Source organism: Salvelinus namaycush, chromosome 17 (genome assembly GCF_016432855.1).
Source record: "Salvelinus namaycush isolate Seneca chromosome 17, SaNama_1.0, whole genome shotgun sequence".
NCBI classification, from domain to species: domain Eukaryota; kingdom Metazoa; phylum Chordata; class Actinopteri; order Salmoniformes; family Salmonidae; genus Salvelinus; species Salvelinus namaycush.
The window spans coordinates 30,223,844-30,237,433 of record NC_052323.1 but is presented as its reverse complement, the minus strand read 5'-3'; the positions used below and the strand labels follow the sequence as shown (position 1 = coordinate 30,237,433).

At 43.4% G+C, this 13,590-nt stretch overlaps 1 protein-coding gene across 1 annotated transcript in view; it reads left to right on the top strand.

The window, feature by feature from the left end:
* Positions 1-869: 869 nt before the first annotated feature.
* The window catches only part of LOC120062518 (SPARC-like), a 25,613-nt gene continuing 12,892 nt past the window's right edge, over positions 870-13,590 (top strand). The window contains exon 1 of the mRNA XM_039012555.1: positions 870-977. The gene's annotated coding sequence lies outside the window, so the exon portion shown is untranslated. The remainder of the gene's footprint in view (positions 978-13,590) is intronic.

The following is a 13,590-nucleotide window of genomic DNA, read 5'->3' as shown; positions in this document are numbered from 1 at the left end:
AAAACATGCTAAAATAGTCAAAGAAAATTTCACATGTTGAAATTTTAATATCTTTAAACTATGTTTTAACCTTATAGAAACAGTAATATGAATCAATATCTTATCTAATCAGACATTGAAATTGAGAGTGAAACATATCTTTGACAATGGCTGTGTTGTGAATTTCAGCAGCCTCTTTCAGTAGTTATATTGTTTGGCCTGTGGAGTCACTGTCAAATGTCATCTAGTTGCTGTGTGTATCATGCTGAGGATGGAAAACCCTAGGGTCTAATTAGTTAGGGGTGAACCCAGATGACATGACCCTGGTCAGCTACATCATAGTAATTACAGTCATTAGAACTCTCTGGTTTCTCAGCTGTTCCAGGCATCATAGAAGCTGAAACTAGGAGTGATTTCATGTTTTCAAATGTTTTCACTGTCAAGTAAAATGTACACATAGTAAAATATCTGCCATACACTGTAACAAATAGCTTAATCTCTAGAGCGGTTCTGCAAGCTAACGTTCCTACAACAATTCATGATTAAACATGTAGGCCCTGTCCTGTATACATTAAAACATTATATAACAGTGCAAATACTATAAAACGACAGCTGCCATATATGACTGTCTTTAAGGCTATACATTTTCTATTGCTATGCTAAAATGTCACAAAGTTGGTGTCACTTCTGAAATGCATGTAGATGATCCACCCAGTCTCTAAACAATGTACCAAAAACCCCCAACTACAAAGCAAAATAGGCCCCTGTAGAATCCATAAACCTTACGAGTTCCTGCTGTCTAGAAGGGAGCATAGAGTTAAATTTAGGAGCGTCTGTCAGACGTCCCACCCTCTGAGGAAGGGACGGGGTTAGGGGGTCTGCCTGAGCCTGCCCACAGCAAATGTCTTCTGTGTGAACTTGTGTAGCTGTTAGATAGTCCTAGTCCTCTCTGACAGCTGACTTCTCCTTTGGCTTTTCTGCTTGTTGGTGTTCTGAAGGTAAGACTGAGTATCCTCCTCAAAGACTTGCTGAGACTTAACCAGTAAGGACTTCTCAACTAATGTTGCATTGGAAACGTTGTGCACTGTTTTGAGTTGCTGTGATACTTGAACTATGTGATAGTATTTCAGAGTGTTTACCTGAACGACAGTGATTGGAGGCTTTGCTGTGGTTATATTCAAGTTGTGCAGGAAATTAATTGTTTTTTGCTTGACCACACCTTGAAAGTTAAAATATATCATGGTGCAAAAGTGAAAGATTTTTTTTTTCGGTGCAAACTTTGAAATTAGTAAATATTTCTTCTGAAACTCTATTGTCAATATAATATTTAGTTCAACAGAATATAGAAAAGTTATAATCAAACAATTTCTGTACCTTTTCATTCATGGAAAAGCTGTGCAAAAGTATACAGACAGCAGAGGAACTACATTTACATTTACATTTAAGTCATTTAGCAGACGCTCTTATCCAGAGCGACTTACAAGTTGGTGCATTCACCTTATGATATCCAGTGGAACAACCACTTTACAATAGTGCATCTAACTCTTTTAAGGGGGGGGGGGGGTTAGAAGGATTACTTTTCTGGAATTATCTATTAGAACAGCACAATGTTACACAAGTATTGTTGCCACATAGTTACTTGGAGGGGTGGTGGAGGGGATGGGGCTCGACAAAGCCTGGGAGAGAGTGGGGGGGGGGGGGGGACAAACACCACTGTAAATACAACCCATATTTATGTTCATTTATTCTTCCTTTTGTACTTTATTTGCACATTGTTATAACATTGTATATAGCATAATGTGACATTCGAAATGTATCTATTCCTTTAAACTTTTGTGAGTGTAAAGTTTACTGTTCATTTTTTATTGTTTATTTCCCTTTTGTTAATTATCTATTTCACTTTCTTTGGCAATGTAAACATATGTTTCCCATGGCAATAGAGCCCTTTGAATTTAATTGAGACACAGAGAGAGAAGGGGAGAGAGAGAGATCTTAGTAAGACAAAAATAATGGTGTTCCAAAAAAGGTCCAGTTGCCAGGACCACGAATACAAATTCCATCTAGACACCGTTGCCCTAGAGCACACAAAAACCTATACATACCTTGGTCTAGACATCAGCGCCATAGGTAACTTCCACAAAGCTGTGAATGATCTGAAAGACAAGGCAAGAAGGGCCTTCTATGCCATCAAAAGGAACATAAAATTCAGCATAGCAATACCAAATATTTGAATCAGTTATAGAACCCAATGCCCTTTATGGTTGTGAGGTCTGGGGTCCGCTCACCAACACAAATTTCACTAAAGGGGAGAAACACCAACTTGAGACTCTGCATACAGAATTCTGCAAAACTATTCTCAGTGTACAACATAAAACACCAAATAATGCATCCGGAGCAGAATTAATGCATGCAGAGCAGATACCCACTAATTATCAAAATCAAGAAAAGAGCTGTTCAATTCTACAACCACCTAAAAGGAAGCGATTCCCAAACCTTCCATAACAAAGCCATCACCTACAGAGAGATGAACCTGGAGAAGAGCCCCCTAAGCAAGCTGGTCCTGGGGCTCTGTTTACAAACACAAACAGACCCCATAGAGCCCCAGGACAGCAGCACAATTAGACCCAACCAAATCATGAGAAAACAAAAAGATAATTACTTGACACATTGGAAAGAATTAACAAAAAAACAGAGCAAACTAGAATGCTACTTGACCCCAAACAGAGACTACACAGTGGCAGAATACCTGACCTCTGTGATTTACCCAAACTTAAGGAAAGCTTTGACTATGTACAGACTCAGTGAGCATAAGCTTGCTATTGAGAAAGGCCACCGTAGGCAGACCTGGCTCTCAAGAGAAGACAGGCTATGTTAAACCCAATTTTGATAAGCTCCCATATCTACTGGGTGAAATACCACAGTGTACCATCACAGCAGCACGATGTGTGACCTGTTGCCACAAGAAAAGGGCAACCAGTGAAGAACAAACATCATTGTAAATACTGTACAACCCATATTTATGTTTATCTATTTTCCATTTTATACTTTTTGCACATCGCTACAACACTGTATACAGACATAATATGACATTTGAAATGTCTTTGTTCTTTTGGAACTTCTGTGAGTGTAATGTTTACTGTTTATTTCACTTTTGTTTATTATCTACTTCACTTGCTTTGGCAATGTTAACATATGTTTCCCATGCCAATAAAGCCCTTGAATTGAATTGAGAGAGAGAGAGATAAAGAAAGAGAGAGAGGAGCAATCTCAACACAGATCCCTCCCTCCCTCCGCTCCCAATTACTTCCATCAACAGGACTGCACGTTACCATGACAATACCCACCAGCTGTTTAGGCTCTTTGTGAGATCCTGCAGATGTCTGTTCTGATGGACTCTGAGTTTGACAAACTCAGACAGAAAGGCTGACATAACACACTCTCTGCCCATTGTTCTGCCTGAGAATTACTGCAACTTTGAACACAAATAAATACCTTTAAAACAAAGAAAAGTGACAACCATTTATTCTCAATTGCCTTTTTTTTTTGTACAAGAATATAACTATTAGGATATTAGTCAATGTTTCATTTTTTTCCATCATGTATTGAAGTTGTCAGCTTTTCAGGAAAAGCACATTTCACCCGTTGAGAAATCAAAGCTGGCTTATAGGATCTATTTGTCTTTTTTCAGTTTAGCAGTGAACTGAGTGAAGTATTCAGGTTTGAGTTAACGACTAAACAAACTGTTTATGCAATGGAATGGTTTTTTTCTTCACATATCCTCTTGCCTTTTGATGAATACAAATACTTTATTTAACTGTCTTTCACTTAGTATGAGAGGAAGTCGCATTTCCCTAAATAAAAATAGTTGTTTGGTTCGATGTGCTGAATGGTAGCTATTGTTGTGCAGAGTTTAAAGTTTAAACTAGGTCAAGAAAGAGAGAAAGGACTGTGGATATTTTGGATTGGCTGCATGGCAACCCTAAGAAAGCTCTAATCCTGGACAGGAAGGAAGCTATTGTGCTCATGCCATCTCTTCACCAACAGTCTGACGTGGAAATGGAAAACATTTTAACCCCTGAGTCAGCATAAACAAAAAAACAGCGGAATTAACCATAGAGTGTTAGCTAGACTAGGAATGCCAGATCTCACTCCTTCAACCACTAAGCAAATGTACAAAATCACAAGGGGATGGAAACAAGAGGATGGGTGTGTGAGAGAGACTCAGAGGAGGAGATGTACGGTTCCAAAGGTGGAAGGAAGCCGGAGCGTATTGCCTAGCGACACTCCTCTGGCTCCGTGCCACCTAGCGAGACGAGGGTCTTGAAGGCCTGTATCCAGTGTTGCAGACTGACTAGCCCACTGTAGATGACAAAAGAGCTTTTTGTGTTACATAGTAAATGACTAACATACTGTATACCACACCAGGTCAGACTTTAGAGTGAAATATATTGGATGCACATATTAAAAAATAAATAAAAACCTTTAGAGCAAACTTTATACTCAATACGAACTCAAACACTTGATTGGCACAGATTTTGTATTAGTTACAGCTTGTGGTAAATTGTTAAATTATTTAACTGGAGGATTATGAAACTGTTGGTGGTTTTTTATGTGAGACAGGTGTGTGTTTAGGGCCAGTAGACCAACTGAGAGGATTTAAGTCCAGAGAGAATGACAGAGAAAGGGTTTAACACACATTTAAATTATAGGACTCAGGAATTCCATTCAGATATGTATCTTAGTCACATGTTTTAACCCCCTGAGAAAGAGAGATGTGATGGTGGGATAGGGATGATTTAAACGGGTCAGGTAACTAAGTCTTAACTTGGGTTACATGGACTCCATATATCAGTCCTTGACTTTTCTCCCTCTCTCCTTTGTGTAGCTTAGAGGTCCCATGCGTTAGGAATAGGCCATGGGTGTCAATAGAAAACCTTTTCAAAACGTCTTTTGTTTGCCCCTCTTGAGATTTTTCCCCTCCTGAGATTTTTTCCCTCCTGAGATTTTTACCCCTCCTGAGATTTGCTCCTCCTGAGATTTTCCCTCCTGAGATTTTCCCCTCCTGAGATTTTATCCTCCTGAGATTGGCTCCTCCTGAGATTTTCCCCTCCTGAGATTTTTCCCTCCTGAGATTGGCTCCTCCTGTCACGTTCCTGACCGGTTTTCTGTTATTTTGTATGTGTTTGACGGTCAGGGCGTGAGTTTGGGTGGGTAGTCTATGTTATGTGTTTCTATGTTGGTTAAAGGGTGACCTGATATGGCTCTCAATTAGAGGCAGGTGGTTTTCATTTCCTCTGATTGAGAGCCATATTAAGGTAGGTGTTTTCACATTGATTGTTGTGGGTGGTTGTCTCCTGTGTCAGTGTTTGTGTATGTTATGCCACACGGGACTGTTTCGGTTTGTTTGTTCGTTCGTTCGGTTTATGTAGTCTGTTCCTGTTTCATGCGTTCTTCGTGTCATGTAAGTTCTTATGTTCAGGTGCGTCTACGTCGTTTGTTGTTTTGTAGTTTGTTAAAGTGTTTTCGTGTTTTTTCGTCTTTACTTTAATAAATCATTATGTCATATAACCACGCTGCATTTTGGTCGAATCACTACTCCTCCTTTTCGGATGAAGAGGAGGAGGAACGCCGTTACAGAACCACCCACCAAATCAGAACCAAGCAGCATATGTTCGAGCAGTGGAATACACAGGACTACTGGACTTGGGAGGACGAGCTGGATGGAAAAGGACCTTGGGCTCAACCAGGAGAATATCGCCGTCCCAAAGCTGAGCTGGAGGCAGCGAAAGCAGAGAGGCGGCGATATGAGGAGGCAGCAAGGAGACGTGGCTGGAAGCCGGAGAATCAAGCTCAAGACCGGAGATATGAAGGTAAGCGGCTAGCAAGGAAGCCCGAGAAGAAACCCCAAAAATTTCTTGGGGGGGGGGCTAAGAGGTAGTGGGCCAAGGGCAGGTAGGAGACCTGCGCCCACTTCCCAGGCTAACCGTGGAGAGCGGGAGTACGGGCAGACACCGTGTTACGCAGTAGAGCGCACGGTGTCTCCTGTACGTGTTCATAGCCCGGTGCGGGTTATTCCACCTCCCCGCACTGGTAGGGCTAGATTGAGCGTTGAGCCGGATGTCATGAAGCCGGCCCTACATATCTGGCCACCAGTACGTCTCCTCGGGCCGGCTTACATGGCACCAGCCTTACGCATGGTGTCCCCGGTTCGTCTACATAGGCCGGTGTGGGTTATTCCACCTCCCCGCACTGGTCGGGCGACGGGGAGCATTCAGCCAGGTAAGGTTGGGCAGGCTCAATGCTCAAGGGAGCCAGTACGCCTGCACGGTCCGGTATTTCCGGCGCCACCTTCCCACCCCAGTCCAGTACCACCAGTGCCTCCAGTTCCGGCACCACGCACTAAGCCTCCTGTGCGTCTCCAGAGCCCTGTACGCACTGTTCCTTCTCCCCGTACTCGTCCTGATGTGCGTGCACTCAGCCCGGTGCCACCAGTGCCGGTACCACGCACCAGGCCTATAGTGCGCTTCGAGAGGTCAGTGTGCCCTGTCCCTGCTCCCCGCACTAGCCTTGAAGTGCGTGTCTCCAGTCCGGTGCCTCCAGTTCCGGCACCACGCACCAGGCCTACAGTGAGCCTCAGTCGGCTAGAGTCTGTAGTCTGCCCAACGCCGTCTGAGCCATCCGTCTCCTCAGCGCCATCTGAGCCATCCGTCTCCCCAGCGCCGTCTGAGCCATCCGTCTCCCCAGCGCCGTCTGAGCCATCCGTCTGTCCCGAGCCATTAGAGCCGCCCGTCTGTACCGAGCCGTCAGAGCCGTTCGTCAGTCAGGAGCCGCTAGAGCCATTCGTCAGACAGGATCTGCCAGAGCCGCCAACCAGACAGGATCTGCCAGAGCCGCCAACCAGACAGGATCTGCCAGAGCCGCCAACCAGACAGGATCTGCCAGAGCCGCCAACCAGACAGGATCTGCCAGAGCCGCCAGTGAGCCATGAGCGTCCAGAGCCGTCAGCCAGCCATGAGCGTCCAGAGCCGTCAGCCAGCCATGAGCGTCCAGAGCCGTCAGCCAGCCATGAGCGTCCAGAGCCGTCAGCCAGCCATGAGCGTCCAGAGCCGTCAGCCAGCCATGAGCGTCCAGAGCCGTCAGCCAGCCATGAGCGTCCAGAGCCGTCAGCTAGCCATGAGCGTCCAGAGCCGTCAGCCAGTCATGAGCTGCCCCTCAGCCCAGAGCTGCCATTGATCCAGAACTGTCCCTCAGTCCAGAGCTGTCTCTCTGTCCGGAGCTGCCCTTCAGTCCGGAGTTGCCCCTCTATCCTGAGCTACCTCTCTATCCTGACCTACCTCTCGGTCCTGAGCTACCTTATCCCGGTGCTGCCCCTTGTCCTGGTGCTGCCCCTTATCTTAAGGTTAACATTTAAATTAAGTGGGTGTAAGATGAGGGTGGTCATTCTAAGGGGGAGACGTAAGCTGGGATTGACTATGGTGGGGTGGGGACCTCGCCCAGAGCCTGAGCCACCACCGTGGTCAGACGCCCACCCAGACCCTCCCCTAGACTTTTTGGTGGTGCGTTCGGAGTACGCACCTTGAGGGGGGGGTTATGTCACGTTCCTGACCGGTTTTCTGTTATTTTGTATGTGTTTGACGGTCAGGGCGTGAGTTTGGGTGGGTAGTCTATGTTATGTGTTTCTATGTTGGTTAAAGGGTGACCTGATATGGCTCTCAATTAGAGGCAGGTGGTTTTCATTTCCTCTGATTGAGAGCCATATTAAGGTAGGTGTTTTCACATTGATTGTTGTGGGTGGTTGTCTCCTGTGTCAGTGTTTGTGTATGTTATGCCACATGGGACTGTTTCGGTTTGTTTGTTCGTTCGGTTTATGTAGTCTGTTCCTGTTTCATGCGTTCTTCGTGTCATGTAAGTTCTTATGTTCAGGTGCGTCTACGTCGTTTGTTGTTTTGTAGTTTGTTAAAGTGTTTTCGTCTTTTTTCGTCTTTACTTTAATAAATCATTATGTCATATAACCACGCTGCATTTTGGTCGAATCACTACTCCTCCTTTTCGGATGAAGAGGAGGAGGAACGCCGTTACACCTCCTGAGATTGAATCCTCCTGAGATTTGCCCCTCCTGAGATTTGCCCCTCCTGAGATTTTTCCCCTCCTGAGATCTCCCCTCCTAAGATTTTCCCCTCCTGAGATTTTCCCCTCCTGAGATTTGCTCCTCCTGAGATTTTTTTCCTCGGATGGAGTACTTTGATTTGTTGTCGAAGGTGTCATTTCAAGCATGGTAGAAGATGGATTACATGTACATCTTGCTATTCAAAGAACAACAACATAAAGATAGGGATATACATTATGAAAATACCTGAAGGTTCTGGAATTGGTTCTCAACATTTGACATATTGTGAGGATTGCAGTAAAGGTTAGTGAATGGAATGGACAGGTGTGTCTTGTGAAAAGTTCCATACCACCTGTTACCTCATCATGTGTCTAGTTAGGCCTAGTTGTCCAGAGAAATACCACTCATTCAGAAAATATTTTGTTAGCATAATTCTCAAGACTAACACTAACACTAGATTTATTTAATTTAATCTATTTCTTAGAATTGTTTTATATTTTATTTCTAAGTAAGTGCATAAGTTCAAAAGTGCGTTGAGTCTTTGAGAGGGACTTTTCCAGTGTTTTTCAAAATGTACATTTACTGCCGGTAAATGTTTGTCTATTTACCATGCTGAGGTTCTCCTCTGACTGACATGCACAGAGGCTGAGCCCCTAGTCCCCCTATAGCCACCTGGCTTCTTTTTCAAACCATTTAACCACCGGTTATATCACCCTGGAGAAGAAGAAAGAATTCCCTAATCCTGCAGCCTTTAAAGCTTCTTTGAAAACCGTTGAGATCTGCTGTTTCCCTCCCAGTTTAGTTTACGTCCCAACCCAACAAACCTCTAAATGAAATAGCTGCTGAAAAGGCCTCTTTATACCTCTGTTTCCTATACCTCTACCCTGTTTGATTATGAACACCGCTTTCCAAATAAAATAATTTGTTTTGCTGTTACGTCAGTCATCCTCCCACTGAACTGAAAACAAGACTAAGTATAAATATGTTGAAATATCATTAGATAGGAAGTTTGGCAACACAGTACAACCTCCAAGCTAAATATAGACATTTCTTGAAGCTGGTAGCAGTGTTTTTGTTTTCACTGAAGGTTGTCACATCTGTAGCTTCCTTTCAGATACTACCTAGCTATATGTTTGTTAGAGATGGATGTCCAAGTTCTAAGTGAAAAAAAAACACTCTATTTTTTTCATTTTTCAAAGCAGAGAACCTTCCTTGTGCACAGTATTTGAAGAAGTCATCCTCTGCAACTTCTGCCAGAGTCACTGCATTTTTCCACATCCAGAGTTCCCGACCAAGCAAAGGTCACTCATACATTGCCAGAAGTATGCGGACACCTGCTTGTCGAACATCTAATTCCAATATCATGGGCGTTAATATGGACTTGGTCCCCCCTTTTGCTGCTATAACAGCCTCCACTCTTCTGGTGGGCTTTCCACTAGATGTTGGAACATTGCTGCCAGGACTTGCTTCCATTCAGCCACAAGAGCATTAGTGAGGTCGGGCACTGATGTTGAGCGATTAGGGCTGGCTTGCAGTCGATGTTCCAATTCATCTCAAAGGTGTTTGAAGGGGTTGAGGTCAGGGCTCTGTACAGGCCAGTCAAGTTCTTCCACATTTCTGTATGGACTTTGCTTTGTGCACGGCGACATTGTGATGCTGAATGTCATTGTATGCTGTAGCGTTAAGATTTCCCTTCACTGGAACTAAGGGGCCTAGCCCGAACAATGAAAAACAGCCCCAGCCCATTATTCCTCCTCCACCAGACTTTACAGTTGGCACTATGCATTGGGGCAGGTAGCATTCTCCTGGCATCCACCAAACCCAGATTCGTCCGTCAGACTGCCAAATGGTGAAGCGTGATTCATCACTCCAGAGAACACGTTTCCACTGCAGAGTCCAATTGCGGCGAGCTTTACATCACTCCAGCCGACGCTTGGCTTGTGTGCGGCTGCTCGGCCATGGAAACCCATTTCATGAAGCTCCCGGCGAACAGTTCTTGTGCTGACGTTGCTTCCAGAGGCAGTTTGGAACTTGGTAGTGAGTTTTGTAACCAGGATAGACAATTTTTACTCGCTACTCGCTTCAGCACTCCGCAGTCGTGTCAGACTAGACAGGAAGGGAAGCATATAGAACAGGTGTAATGGGACTAGACAGGAAGGGAAGCATATATAACAGGTGTAATGAGACTAGACAGGAAGGGAAGCATATAGAACAGGTGTGATGGGACTAGACAGGAAGGGAAGCATATAGAACAGGTGTAACATATGAGGCAGGGGCCACGTACGAAGCCCCAGACCTGGGAAAAATGTCCTGCTGCTCTTTAATACCATAGACAAATAAGCCAGCGTGGAGAGGGAACATCCCACTGGGCACAAACTGGTTGAATCAACGTTGTTCCAACGTAATTTGTCAGCATAATGTGACGTGGAATCTACGTGGAGAATACATTGGATTTGAAAAAAGTCAAATCCAATGTTGTTTTGAGGGTGAAGTTTTTGTTTTGAGGTGAAATGTCAACCACAGGATTGTGTCATCAAGGTAACCAATTTTCAACATAGACAAACCTTGTATAAAATATGTTTTTACCTTTTGAAACAATGTCAGAACTTCAACGTTATATCCACTATCCAAAAAACTAAACAATAGACTGGGCAGCACCTTCACCTGGAGAGTTGATCTATCTACAGCACCTCCTACTGGAGAGTTGATCTACCTACAGCACCTCCTACTGGAGAGTTGATCTACCTACAGCACCTCCTACTGGAGAGTTGATCTATCTACAGCGCCTCCTACTGGAGAGTTGATCTATCTACAGCACCTCCTACTGGAGAGTTGATCTATCTACAGCGCCTCCTACTGGAGAGTTGATCTATCTACAGCACCTCCTACTGGAGAGTTGATCTATCTACAGCACCTCCTACTGGAGAGTTGATCTACCTACAGCACCTCCTACTGGAGAGTTGATCTATCTACAGCGCCTCCTACTGGAGAGTTGATCTATCTACAGCACCTCCTACTGGAGAGTTGATCTGTCTACAGCACCTCCTACTGGAGAGTTGATGTATCTACAGCTACCCTTTGGTCTTCCATCCAGGGTTTTTACCAAGCCCAGCTTAGCTATGATAGTTGTCAATGACTACTACCAATGTGCTATGATCAGAGAGCTCTAAGTAACTAAATAGATTCACCGTTGCTATCAAAGTCATTCCAAAGGGTAGGTTTAACCCCTGTAAGTCTAAGTGGTTGGAGAATTGTTTTAAGATGGTTATACTATGGATCATTTAGCTATTTGATGTGGAATTTTTGGTATAAAAAATATATATAATTTTTTTTATTTGAGACAATATTGAATTTGGCCTTTACTAGTATAGCCCAGAGAACTGCATTGAATAACAGATTCATGAAATGGCAAAACAGACAGTCAAAACATAAATCATAAGAAACAAGGTTTTGAAGTGTCCGTCCTAAATCTCGGACATATATATATATTTTTTTTTTAAAAGGCACAAAACTACCTTCTTACTTCCATTTGTTTTTTAAAAATCGGTAGTGGTTACCTTCAGGCGAGTCCCGTGACACTTGTGGGAGTCGTAGAGCAAAATGGAGAACGTCATTGTGAGAATCTCCCCTTTCCACAGTGGGTTCCCATTATTTCGTAGCCCAAACGGTTCAGACTCTACCAAGCAGAACTTGGCACATCGACGGTGCCGACTACAGACGAGCCTCCTGACACTTGTGGCAGACAACGTCTCATGGTCTGACAAACATCGCTCTAGCTCTGACACCTTTCACCACAGATGTGGTGGATTGAGACGCATCCAATGCCAAGATATCTCTATCTTAAACTGATGGGTTTTGATGGGGAGGTTTTTGTTAAGTCATTTAGATTGATGCACCGGTGCATCAATCAACTCTAGGGGGTTTTAACAGAGCAAATGAACTGTAACCATGCGTTATAAGTCTTATATCACCAATGAGACTATTTAGGCCTATATAGCATTAAGGAAGTCATAAACAGATAATGTTTTATTTCCAACCCAGTGTTCTACGAAAAATAGACAATACGTATAGGCCTAGGGTTTCAAGCTTTGGTGGATTTCAGATGTAATCGTACAGTTAATCATTTATATGCTAGATTCACGTCTCAGCCAAAAATAGGACTAAATCAAATCAAACTTTATTCAAGGTGCATTTAAAGTTTGATTTGATTTAGTCTGTGTTCTTTAACTTCAATTTTTTTTTATGGAAACATGAATCCAACATGTAAAGGATTAATTTGTAAACTGGATATTGAATCGTGTTTGGTTTTCAATGCAACCAAATATGAGCATTTGAAGGAGATGCATCTTCTGCTTGTATAATTCCATCTGTACCACCGACTTAGTCTGGTTTTAATTCCAGTTGGTCTACAAATTAATAAATGACGTGTTGGAATCACGTCTCCATCTCAACCAAAACCATTCATCTGTGTGACTAACAGGGACTGAGCTAGAGCGGTGTTTGTAAGACAAGGGTGGATCAAGGGACCTGGGGCCGGGACATTTTACAAAAACGTATGTAGAGTCCGAATAGTTTAAGCTACAAACTATTAAAAGCTATCCATGAAAAGCTGAGACTCTCACGGACACATACATGCAACATGTTTTGATCTATGACTCTCACAAGCTATACAAGAGTCGTTAGAACACCATCCCAACCGTGAAGCACAGGGGTGGCAGCATCATGTTGTGGGGGTGCTTTGCTGCAGGAGGGACTGGTGCACTTCACAAAATAGATGGCATCATGAGGTAGGAAAATAATGTGGATATATTGAAGCAACATCTCAAGACATCAGTCAGGAAGTTGAAGCTTGGTCGCAAATGGGTCTTCCAAATGGACAATGACCCCAAGCATACTTCCAAAGTTGTGTCTAAATGGCTTAAGGACAACAAAGTCAAGGTATTGGAGTGGCCAACACAAAGCCCTGACCTCAATTCTATAGACAATTTGTGGGCAGAACTGAAAAAGCGTGTGCGAGCAAGGAGGACTACAAACCTGACTCAGTTACACCAGCTCTGTCAGGAGGGATGGGCCAAAATTCTCCCAATTAATTGTGGGAAGCTTGTGGAAGGCTACCCGAAACATTCGACCCAAGTTAAACAATTTAAAGGCAATGTTACCAAATACTAATTGAGTGTATGTAAACTTCTGACCCACTGGGAATGTGATGAAAGAAATAAAAGCTGAAATAAATCATTCTCTCTACTATTATTCTGACATTTCACATTCTTAAAATAAAGTGGTGATCCTAACTGACCTTAGACAGGGAATTTTTACTCTGATTAAATGTCAGGAATTGTGAAAAACTGAGTTTAAATGTATTTGGCTAAGGTGTATGTAAACTTCTGACTTCAACTGTAGATGCCAACTAAACCAAAAATCCTACATTGTTTTTCCATTGGAATGGTTGAAAGCATAACACATTGGGAATTCTACAAACTTCTGATTGTCTTTTTGAGAATGTG